Source organism: Phyllostomus discolor, chromosome 2 (genome assembly GCF_004126475.2).
Source record: "Phyllostomus discolor isolate MPI-MPIP mPhyDis1 chromosome 2, mPhyDis1.pri.v3, whole genome shotgun sequence".
In the NCBI taxonomy this organism is placed as follows: domain Eukaryota; kingdom Metazoa; phylum Chordata; class Mammalia; order Chiroptera; family Phyllostomidae; genus Phyllostomus; species Phyllostomus discolor.
The window spans coordinates 181,763,368-181,775,817 of NC_040904.2; the positions used below are offsets into that span (position 1 = coordinate 181,763,368).

At 42.7% G+C, this 12,450-nt stretch overlaps 1 protein-coding gene across 1 annotated transcript in view; it reads left to right on the plus strand.

The window, feature by feature from the left end:
• The first annotated feature begins 471 nt into the window (after positions 1-471).
• SOX5 (SRY-box transcription factor 5) overlaps positions 472-12,450 on the plus strand; it is a 931,891-nt gene continuing 919,912 nt past the window's right edge. Inside the window, exon 1 of the mRNA XM_036017301.1 lies at positions 472-902. The gene's annotated coding sequence lies outside the window, so the exon portion shown is untranslated. The remainder of the gene's footprint in view (positions 903-12,450) is intronic.

Genomic DNA, 12,450 nt, shown 5'->3' on the forward strand with positions numbered 1-12,450 from the left:
CTCCGAGAAGGTTCTGCGGGCATCTGCAACCCCCACATGTGCCCTCGGGACCAGCTTTACTGTGTGCAACGGGGGTGGGGGCAAGAAGGGTCCCAGGTCACGGCCACAGGGCAGCGGGTGCGGTTCCAGCGCAGGGAAGAAGTTGACAAAGGGGACTTGACTAAATATGAATGCGTATTTATAGACGCGAGCTCCAGCGAGATCCGGAGAGAGCGCACTCTGCCTGCTCCTTCCTCCCATTCCTGCCATTTCATTTTATCGCTCCTTTAAGTGGAGGGCAGATTTTTAAAAAAAAAAAAAAACATTCCTGCATGGTGTGGGTAATCACCGCGTTATTTACAATCTAGTTACTCTGCAGCAGACCGGGAAGCAAACTCTGGGGCTCGTTCCCTTCGGATGGACAGAGAGGGCGGCGGGGAGGCGAGCTGCAGGAAGGAGGTCAGGGTGGGTTTGCGGGAGCTCGGGGGCGACCTGGAGGGAGCCGGAGCCCCCGGCGCCGCCCCCGCCCCCGCCCCCGCCGCACCTCCCGGGGCGGGCGCCCGGCCGTGCTGACCGCCGGCTGGTGCGCTGCCCTCGCCTCTCCCATTGTTCCTACTGTCTTTTTGCCTTTTGTTATTTGCACTCGCATTGTGTTGTTTGTCTCTGAAGCCGCCTCATGACCAGCAAAGGGATTTCACCTCGTCCTTGAGAGCTACACGGGGATCGCGAGCGAGCGAGAGACCGGGGAGAGGGACGCGCGCGCGCACACACTCATACACACTCACACACACAGACACACACACACACAGAGTGAGAAAGGCGAGCCACCAAACCCATCTCCAGTCTCCTCCCGGGGGCCCCCAGCCCGCCACTGTGCCACTTTGCATCCCACGCCAGAGGAGACATTAAGGAGACCCGGTAAGGTGCGTGAATCGCAGCGTTTTAACTTTGTTGTTCGTCCCGATGTTGTTGTGGGCAGACCTCCAAGGCGCAGAGCGCCCCTCTGCCGCTCGCCGTGCCCGCCACTCAGCACCCGTTCCCGGCTCCAGCTGGAGAGCCGGCTGGGGAGGGAGGGGGCCGCCACCGGAGTTTCCTCAAGTACAGAGGGAGAGGGACTGGAATGGGGGCGAGGGAGAGGCGGGAGGCGGCTCGAGACTGGAAGTGGCCCTGTCATCCTCGGGGGGCGCCTGTTCGGGGGTGGGGGAAACCCTGGGGGGTGTGCTCGCACCCAGACCAGGAAATGGGAAACTTTGTATTTTTGGTGGGGAGCCTGCGTGCTGTCGCCGGTATTGTTTTCTAAGCGGTGACGGTGGAGGTGGTGATGAGAGCTGAGGGCAGGAGCGCAGGGAAAATCCTCGGCTAGTCTGTGCACCGCTGTGAACGCCAAACGACAGACCCTAAAAGTTGGACAGAGCTCCTTCCCCTTCCTAGAATATACACTCGACCCCCAGCCCACCCTACGACCTCAGTGTTCCCCCTTTTTGTCTTTTTGTTTCGCTTTCTGCAATCCCTCTTCCTACTACTCCCCCTCCCTCCCGCCCGGAATTTCGGAAACAAGTCTCATCCTTCAGGATTCTAGGGATTTCAGAGACCGGAAGCTTTATTAATTGCAGCTACTTACCCCCCCCCCCCCCCCATCCCGCTCCGCAAACGAAGTGAAGACCTCTCACGTGTTGTCACTTTAAGCGCGGGTTTGGGAAATCTCGCTTGCACTTTGGGGCTACAGTAATAAGCAAGGAAAAGAGGTTATACAAGTTGAAATCTAATTGCATTTGGAAATGTTTCCATTTGATAGCAGTTTCTTGCGTATTGATCTGCTGGCATCGGATGCACACGAAGCATTATTTACATATTTTAATAGCAATTTTCCTTACACTTTGCAAAGCGAAGATATTAATAAATAGTTTGACCCTGGTGAATGTCTGAAGACGTTGGCCTCTGGGCGAAAATTCAGAGTGTGGTGAATGTGAATTCATTTCACTGTCTTTGCATCTCAACTAAGCAGGTCAAAATGAGGAATTCTGTGAATATGTAGGGTGAGATTCTCAGTGTCAGCCAACGCAGGCGCTCTGGGTGGCAGTCAACTGTACTTTAGAAAAGTTTAGGAATCTGTGCTATCCCAGTTGGATCCTCACAATATACAGATATCCAAAGTAGTTTGCCAGAAAGGCATGAGCCGAGTTCCCCAGAGGCTGCCTTCAGGCTCAGCACAGTCCTTTCGTCAAGGGCAAGACCAAGGGAGATCTGTGGGATTTTGGGTAATAAGTGTGGGAATCTGCAAAGGGACTAGACAGAGTGATTTGTTTCCTTGATGCTCATAAATAAAGTCCCCTAGTATCCTTAAAAAAAAAAAAAAACCCACACAAACAGAACAGGCCAATGCTGTAGTTGCGTAGGAGATTCACAGGCAGTGGACATTTCAATCAGAAAAACCAGAGCACAGTTTTTGATCAGGATTACAGGAGTCAGGCTCGATTGCCAAGAGTTATTAGGTTAAGGACCAGATGGTTTTAAAGTATACGGAAATGTTTTTTAAGTCTGACTTTTATAGAATCTAAAAGGACAGCAGTTTCTTAGTGTCTTTACAGAACTGCTGGATTTTGAGCTAATTTTGAAGGAACTCAGCTGTATTGTGAACTGCTGTTCACTGTGATAGGGAAGGGATCTCGTTTCAGATGTGGATACAGGGGACGAAGTTTCTGAGGGTGCTTCTTCCTGATTTAAATATAGCTCGGAGGCTGAAGCCTAGATAAATTCAGCCACGATGATTTAAAATCATAAGCACTTACACTGAAAGTTCTGTCAGGCATTGTGCAAAGTTCTGCTGCTAATTATGTCATCAACTGTTTACTCTTCAGAACTATACAAGATAAAAATCATAAGCATCGCTCAAAACTGATGCAATACAGCCTGAAACCCTTACACTGGTAGGGATTGCTTTTGTTTGCCTAAAAGGTAGATCTTTCATCAGATGAGTTGTTTAAAAACATTTACTTGTGGGGGTGGGAAGGGATGTGCATAATTATTTAGTTATTTGTGTTAATTATATACTAGCATACTTGCTTGAAATTCTTTTTTTTTTCCTTTTCTTTCCAGTGGTCTTCTAACAACCTTATACATGGAGAGTTTACAGAGTTTTTATTTGTTTGTGGGTTTTTAAAAATCTTTTTGTAGCTGTTTCGAATGGGCAAGAGTGAACCAATCTGACATAGACTTGAAAGAGTAAACACTTAATACATGGAAAAAAGAGCTTCAACTCTATACAGAAACCCTGTACCAGTTTTGTTGTTGAGCTTAAACAGTTCTGGTTGAATGGCATGTTATACACAGGATTCAACACTCTCAAAGGTATTTGGTAAATAACTGGGCATTTGAGATCCAGTGGTTATTTCAAGTTAACTTAGTGCTACACATGTAAATGCACATCCTGTTTAGACTGACACATGGTTTTGTGAAGGGAAAAAATGAATATGTGCTCATAAAGATGTTATCTATGGAGTACATGGAAGTAAATAGTAAAGAATGAAAAAGTGAATTTTATATTCAGGTGTGATGGCTTCCTTATTTGCCCTTGTTAGGGGTGCAGCATGAGCTATCGGAGGGATTAAATTTTCATTCTCCAGTTAAAAGAATGAACTTGAAAGTTTGAACAATTTTTGTCCTATAGAGCCCATGAAAAAGTATGATACAATGATTAAAAGAATGGACTGTCTTCTTGAAAAAGCTCTATGCTTTTACTGACTGGTAGGCAATCATTTTGAAGGCATGTTCACATTATATAAAAAGGAAATATACAGGGCGGGATAAAACTCACTTTTAGTAATCTAAAATACACCAGATTTCAAATAATTTAGAGTTCCAATGTTGAACACTTTAGATTTTCAAGGGGAAGATTGTTGAATATGACTGCACGGCCTCACCTGGGTGAATCACCCCAAGGTAGAGAACGCTACAATTTGAGTTTTGAGAGTGACCTGGAAAACTTACTCACCTGGGCCTGAACTCAGTGCACTCCCTCACGCACTGGTCCCAGTGTTTTAGCCTGTGAAATGTGGATTTATTTTAAAGGTGGAAAAAGTGCTTGGCTGTTTTATGTAAACTATATTCTGAACTTAGATTTGTAGATAGTTAATAAGATAAAAGTCCAATTTTGTTGCAAACATTGTTTTAAAACACCCATTTGTAAATTGTCCACATTTGGTTTTCATATGTTAATGATGTGGGATCTGAAACTTCTTTCAGAAAGACATTTTGGTTTATCTTTAAAAACACTACACAAAACTGTCTAAACAGCTCTGTAAATAAGTGGTTCCAAATGCCTCAATTTGATGAATGAATTAAAGAATTATAGTTCTTAATCCAATTATGATCAGTCTAGTCTTGTTATTACAATTCCCCTTGGGGGGGTGTGGGGAGTGGGAATGGTAAATGATTCTCAAATGTGAGCGGGGTCTTTGCTGTTTATTTTCTGTGTGTGATGTAGCATAAATAATTACTCACACCTAACATTTAGGAGAAGGATTGTAGAGGTAGGATAGTTATATAATGATCTTCATTAAACTGAGAGTTTATTTGCATAAAAAGTTGTTCTTCATAGAAGAGTAAAATGAAATTTTTAAGAATATGAAGCAAGGGTCTAATATTTTGCTTAAAAAATAATGGATTTTTGAATTTAAAAGGAAAGGAGTGGAGCACTTGAGGCTCAGGAATAGGGCAGACACTCAGTCTCTTTCAGTCATTTTCCATTGGGCCATACGGGGGCATTTGGTGGTGCATTTGATAACCTTTCCTGGATTCAATCTCCTTGTCTCCAAAATTAAGGGGAATATGCTTTTAGGGTTGTTTCCTACAAACCTCTCCCCAGTTCGCTGCCTACACGGGTGCTTTTGAATACATGCCCTTCTGACCACTGGCCTGAATTTTAGGATGGGCCCTTGCTAACTGCCCAGTTTACTTGAATGGACCCTTCTAAATTTCTGCCCCATTTGCCCAGTTTAACCTCTGGCTCAGAAATTAATTAATTCAAAGATGTCAATAGTTTATTATGGTTTAATTCTCCAGGTATTATTATTATTATTATTATTATTATTAGTTTGCAGTTTATTATGACCATCTAATTACTTAGGAAAAACCCATGGGGATTACAAGTATCAACAAGTGAAGCTGCCAAGAGGAAATATTTATAGACATAGGGATTTTTTTTTTAGTACCACTCAAATCATACCTGATAGGCAAGTAATTACCCCACTTACAGGTAAGGATGGCATTCAGTACGGGCAACATGTTGATAAAGCTAGAGGAGAAGTGAATGTGTTTAAAGAGTACATTGAATAATCACCCTTTAAAAACTGAGCCTTAAAATGTAAAATACTGCCCAGAAAAAAAAACACGTTTTTTGGAGTGGTTGTGGTGGTGATATTGATTTCTACAGTTATAGGTCCATTCATTCTTTATTAAAGTTTATTATAAGTTAAAAAAAAAACAAATTACATCTTTGCTGCCCAATTACTCATCATTGAGTTAATCTTCATGATTATGTGGGATCTCATGTCCAACAGTGTGGTAGGGCTCCGGTTTGACCTCCAGTTGACATTCCTTGGAAGCTCAGGTATTGAATTGTCACTAATGCACCAATTAAGTCTTGGAGGCAGGGAATTCAGGAAAGAACCAGGATGTGGAAGAGGTGATCCCACTAGTTTTTGGAGCATTTCAGTATAGGTCTATTTGTAATTCTTCCATGACTTGGAGTTCTGAACATTCAGTGCTCTGCCCCTTTTCTTTACCTCTAAAGCTGGGGATGATCGTGCTTCTCTTAGAAGGATATACGTGAGTTACACTAGATACATGTCAAATTCCAGAAATAGGGTCTGGCATGAACTAGATGCTCAGTAAGTAAGAGCTGCACTCTCCTCTCCCTCCAGTCAAGATTTTTTGATCATTAATAATGTTTTAAGCTTCATTTTGTACTTATTTTGAACTCATTTGAGTCCAAGGAGAAAAATATATCACTTCCTTGAGGCTGAGATCAACACTTTAAAATAGAGATTCAGTTAACATCTATACTGATCTCTGACAATGTGGTTATATTAAGATGCTGTATCTGGTGCAAGTGTGACTTCTATCTTTAATTCATATAAATCTGCCTTTAGTAATTACCATTTTATCCTCCTAATAGGTAAAGGCAAACAAAAACTTTAGGACCTAATTGTAGATCTCTTGTTATCCTTTTTGATTTCCCATTATAGATATAAACTAGTGAATTTTTTTGGTAATTTTATCCATTGCTAATTATCTACCACTAGGTTATATTAAGTTATAATACATGTGGGTAGAGAGAAATTCTACCTGGAAAAGAAATAAATCTGACTTGGCAGTAGTTTGCTCTAGGGAGTCAACAGTTCCTTCAAGGAGAATCTCATAGGTTTGTTTGATTGCTTCAATTGGTTGCAAGGAGAAAGGCGCAATACATATGCCATTGCCTGTTTGAAGAGGTGACGTGCAGCACTAACATGGAGAAGTCAGTGGTTATTTTCTCTTCCCAATGCTAGAGAAAATTTATATGTACAACTGACCAAAGATAAAGGAAAGGCTTTTTAAAAAGCAAAGAAATGACTTGGTTATTGCATTAATTTTAGTCTTTCAAGAAGCAGATGCCAAGATGGAGTTAAACATGTAAGAAGTTTATCGGAGGAGGGAGCAGGAGAAGGCTGGGACAGCCTTTTGCCGGTGATCCAGGTTTGGCATTATGTCAGGAGAGACAGAAGGAAGGACAGAGGACTGAGAAGGAAGAAGCTGAGGTTAGGCTAGGCAGAGGAGAGACAGCCATTGGAAGGGAGTCCTGTGTTCCCAAGGAATGGTCTGCATTTGCACCCCTACTGGGATCAGCCATTGGCTAGGAGTGGTCCCTTAAAGCATGGCCTTGGTGCACACATGATGCTAGAGACATAGGGGTAGCTGGTGTGGACACTGAGTCCATTATCTTCTTGCAACAGTAGATCTGAGAGGTATGCTTATGGTCTGGCAGTATTGCTCAGGGGTTAATAGCAGCCACTCTGGTCAGGTGGACCTACCACTAAAAAAGACATGGCATTTTTTTTTAGCTTTCTGATGCTTTACTTGCCTTCACTGTAAAATGAGCATAATGATAGTATCACCTCACAAAGTCCTAGATTAAGTGAGGTTATATGGGATTATATGCAAATCTATAGTACCATGCATGGCATAGAAGAAATGCTCAGTGCTATGTATTGCACTCTTTTTAATGTACTCATAAAATGCAACTGAGAGGTATAGCTGAATTGTATCAGGGATCATAAATATATTTAAGCAATTTCTATTTCATGTAATTAGAAGGCATTGTTTATGTAAGCAAACATCCCCAATGTTTGCCTTTTAAAAACAGTACAGTTCATTTCTCATGCTTTTAATCCTTAGTTTTACCATGTTATAAACAGTACAACATATAGACCAACTGACCTTGACCATCTTCAGGTAAATTGCCTTAAAGCAGTAGGTAGACAGAATGTTCCCTTAATTTCCTTACCCCTCCAGGCTTCCTATTTAGTGGAGAAGGAACTTGCACTGTAAGTCTGCATTTCATCTCGAGCCTCAAACACCTTGCCAGTCTTTGCTTTCCTGTGTTACTGTTCCTACACCAACTTGCCGCAGCACAAAGCACTGAACTCAAGTGGCCCTCAGCGCGAGCACCTGCTGTGATGAGTCACAGAGCCACCAGCACTTTGTGGCGTTGGATTTGATCACTGCCATGAGCAGTCCTCCGCTTGTCAGCTAAGAGACCCTTCAGGGAGTTGTCCCTTAATAGAAAGTCTCTTTTCTTCCCTCCTGTTGTAACTTTAAATTAAAAGAAACCGTAGAGGAGCTGGTGGCATAGCGGCAGTTCATTCTTCTACCCACTGGGAGAACAACATCTGAGAAAAGACGTTATTGGACTGAGAATTGAGTTGTTGCTATTTTTGGGGGGCCGGCATGGGGGGTTGCCGTGGAGGAAGAAGACTATGCCTTTTAGACTCAGTCGGACTGATTCTCAGTAATGTAATGGAGAGCAATTCTTGTGTGTCGGTGAGGGAGCATTTTATTTTGGATATGACATAGCCTTAGCATGTCAGTTTCAAGTGGGATTCATGAGACCACTGGTATTTTGCCTCCGTTTTTTAGTTGGTTCTGTGTGTTGTACTGTGTGGGAAACTGGCTCTGGGACAACTTCAAAATCCAAGGAGGATGGGAGGCAGGAAAAGAGAGCTAATTTTTGACACATTCCTCAGACAAGTGACCCCTCTGGGGAATCTGTGCCCAGGATAAAGACAGTTGACTGTGAGGCTTCTGGCACAGTTTTCCCCAAACAGTGAGTGCTGGTTACTTCAATGTCTCTGGTTAAAAAGGCTGATGAACTTCATATTTGTGAAAAAAAAAAGAAAAAAATACTAGAACATTTGATGGCATGTTTCCTAGATGCCATTTCTCCCTAAACTTCTGATTTCATTCTTTGCTGACCCAGGCTTTGTATCCTCTGGACAGTAGTTGCTGATCCATTCTCATTCTGGGTAGGGCCTGCCCTCAAATCTGATGTCTGCTGAGATTTCCTGGTGTAATCTGTGGCCACCGAAAGCTGAAGTTTGATGTGTAGTACCAGCAGCTGACTGAGGGCTGCATGTACGTCTCTGTGATGCCTGGTGTTACTATGCAGAATCGGCAGTCTCTCGTCTGTGTCTGGCACAATCGCTCTCATTTACTCTTGCACTGGGCACTGCCTTTGAGCAAGTGCATATTGCTTCTTATAATTCTGTCCTGACTTTTCTTAGCCCCTCTCTCAGCCTCATCTCCATCGTACTGTCACTGCTAGTGTCCTTTCTACATTAAATCAGGAAATAAAGTGATCATTTTAATGCACACTAAACAAACAACTAAATCCGTCAGTATATTAAGAAACTTAATGGTCCTAGTATTTATTTCTAGGGACTTTCTCAGTCCCCCAAAATGCCCTTCTCTCCCTTCTCTCTTTCCCCGTCACTGCTTATTGTGCCTTATTAAACCTTTCTCTGACTGTGAGGTCTTTATTTTCCTGGCACCACTGACCACTCTGCATTGTGCTAATCTCACTGGATGAAGTGAGAAATGAAAGGTGTGCTAAGTGCATTGCTGCATGTTTGAAAGGGGTAACCACAGCACGACAAAACATGTAGAAGGTAAGCTCGCTGAGGACACTGTGTTGTATCACAGTGCAATCATGACGCCTGGGCAGGGCAGCAACAGAATAAATGATCACTGAGCCAATGTATCTTGCAAATCAAGCTTCATTTTGGTTCAGAGCAGCCCTGCACGATGCGAAAGTGGTCAAACTAGCTGCAGCTGAGCATTTGACTATGCTCTAGTTTAATCTTCAGAGCCCACCAACGAGGTAGGTATTTTCCCCTTTTCACAGATGGGTCAGGTGCTTGCTCATTTTCCTCAGCTAATGAACAGGAGAATCGATGCCTGGATTTCTGTCCTTTTTGACTCCACCATTTGTAATTTTTCATCGTGCTGTGGCCAAGATACTGGTGTGGATTCCTACCCATATAATGGGAGCACTGACCGTACCTGCCTTTCTACCACAGGAGATAGGAACAGGTGAGCGAGAAGACCTCTGCCACAGAAAATGATGCCTGAGCTGCAAAGTAATTTCTATATGTTGTTGTTATTATCAAGTACCCTCTCTCCATTTATTAACCAAAAAGTACTTATAGAACACACAGTGGCATGTTGCTTAAACTTTCCTTAAAGAAGTCCTTTTTCACTTGAAGTGGAGATTCTGGATACATACCAAGTGACATCACAGGAAGTTAAAGAACAGGGTTTCTCGAAGGTGATTAACCAATCACCTAGTTAAAAACCACCTGGGATATTTTTTTAAAAAATCTACCTCTCTGGCCCCCACTCAGACATAAGGAGCCTGAATCTTTGTGGTTGAAACCCCATAGCCTGCATTTTTAACAAGCATGACTGGTGATTCTTTTGCACATAACAGTTTGGGAACCAGTAATAAAAAATTGTATGGATTTACTTCGGTAGTAAGTTGTATATGGGGCGTATGGAATGAAAGTAAGGTCCTCAAAGAAGAGCAGCAGTGCCAAGGTAAAGCACAACTTTAGTTGTGGGTTGGTGTCCAGGGAAGGGTGGCAGTTATGTGCCTTCTAGGCTTGGGCAGGACTGTCTAACAGGACAAGGCGGCCATATACACTGAAGACTGGAAGCTGACTTACTTATTCAGCTCTGTCTCCCAAATAGTTAGAACAGTATCTGGCCCATAGTAGGTGCTTAAAGACCTTTGTTTAACGAATAAGTAAAAACAGAGGAAGTGTAATATGTGGAAAATAATTGGAATAGTTTGCTTATGATTATTGTGGATAAAGAAATCAAGGTAGAATATACTAAGAAGGAATTCCAGTGAGAAGACAAGAACAAAGTTTTAATTAGACTGATCGAGTGCTCACAGGAAAGTAGCTTCATACATACACATAAACAATGCAAACACTGATCTAGGGTTTGTGTGGGATCAAGTCATCAGGCCGCTGTTTGTGTTATCTTGGGAGCAGCCATCACTGCGTGAAGGCAGGGACAGAGCCAGTTTTGTTCCCCATATGATCACAGGGCTGGATAAATATTTGACAGGGAATTCACATGGACTGGAAAAACCAGGCTTCTCAAGGTCCAAAAATGTCTTGTGAAAAGAGAAAAAATCTTTACTAATGCTAACTGATTAGTGATCATGAAAATTACAAAACTTCATAAAACTGTACTTTCTTGGTTTATTTAGAGTTTAGTGATGTTTCCATCTGATCGCTTGCCTGTCACCAAGCAGTGCTTTGCTGCTAATGACACTTTCGTTTTACTGTTCAAAAATCCACCATGGTGCTTAGCACAGTGCCTTGCCAATATTAGCTATTTAATAAGCATTTGCTGGATAGCTCAATCAGTGAATAAACAGTATTGACTTGGGCCTGTGGGTGGGGGATAGGGGGGAAATTGAAAGCGGACCTAGAGAGTTGCACTCCTTTACTTCGAATTCCCAGAGTGATGTGTGATCCAGTGGTCTTTAAGTAGGCAAGCTTCCCATATAAGCTCGAGGCCTGGTTATTGGAATTGTGCGGGGAAGGATGTTTTGCTAAGGTAATGTCTACAAAGGTGGATTCAGCATTGCTAGAAGAGGCAACCACTCATTTGATCTGGAAAGTCAGGCTGGAAAATGTATTGGGGGAAAAAGGTAAAAAGTAATTCTAAACCTAACAGGAGTTCCAGTAGAAAAATGGCTCTAATTCAAGCAGTGTAATGTTAACATCAATGCGAGTCTCATGGCTCAAGCCCCGCATACCGCTTTGGAAATAAAAGGAGATTGTGTAAAGAATTAGCAATACAAGGCATTTTTAAGTGCTTTATTGCAGAGGCCCGTGATACTCTGTGAAATCTATGCTGCCTCTTTCTTCCTGCTGTGCTTAATTTCAGAATCTGATGCTATTACCTATCCTTGGAGGAAAAAAAATAACTCTCTGTTAACTCTTAAACACCGAGTTTAACATTGCATTTGCTTTCAGCGTAATCCTTCTGACGTTTCTGCGGAAGAGAGGAGTGGTGTATTTAGCCCCAGAAGGATTGTCTCCAAGTTTAGTATGTGGGAGAGCTTCTGGAGGGGGGTGGCATTACAGGGAGGGGGGTGAACGGTAATAAATTTCAAAAGCATAAGTTTAGAAATGGTTTGAGCAGCCTGAAGAATAAGGTCTCTGAAAGAGTTAGAGGTGATTGTGTTTGGCATGAATCCAGATCAGAAGCCAGAGCAGGAGTTAACCCTTTAAAATAGGTGGCCAAAAATGTTTCCTGGCATGCCATCACTGCGCCCTTCTCCTGTCTAGCTTGAAAGAATAGTTGATGTTAACTGATAGTTTACTCTGGCCAGGGACTGTGCTAAGCAGTATATTTTTAATGTTTCTTTCTAGCAACTCTCTGATGTAGATACAAATGTTGCCCCGTTATACAGCTGTGGAAACTGAACTTGCCCAAAGTAGCACACTCCTCCTTGGTAAGTGGTAGAACTGAGACTTGAACCCAGTCTGGTATGATTTTGAAGACTGGGCTCTTACCCGTTGTAATGTAGGAAGTATGTTTGAGTCCTATTGAGTCAGCCCTCACAATGATACTGTATTTCCCTTCTCTTTATATATGCACTTCTATCCCTCTGGAACAGTCTCTTTTCAGCTTATTTCTGGGCTATTGAAAAGTTCCCCACTCTAGGATCTCTCTTTACAGTCTGCTGCATTTACCACTGTGAGGTCAATCTTCCTGACATGCTATTCAGATCATGTTGGCCCTTTCTCAAAAATCCCAAGTGCCTGAGTACTGCACATGGATGGGACTGAGACCCTTAAGCCTGTTTTTAAGGGCCTTACAATCTATCTCCAAATCTATCTTTTTAGGCTCATA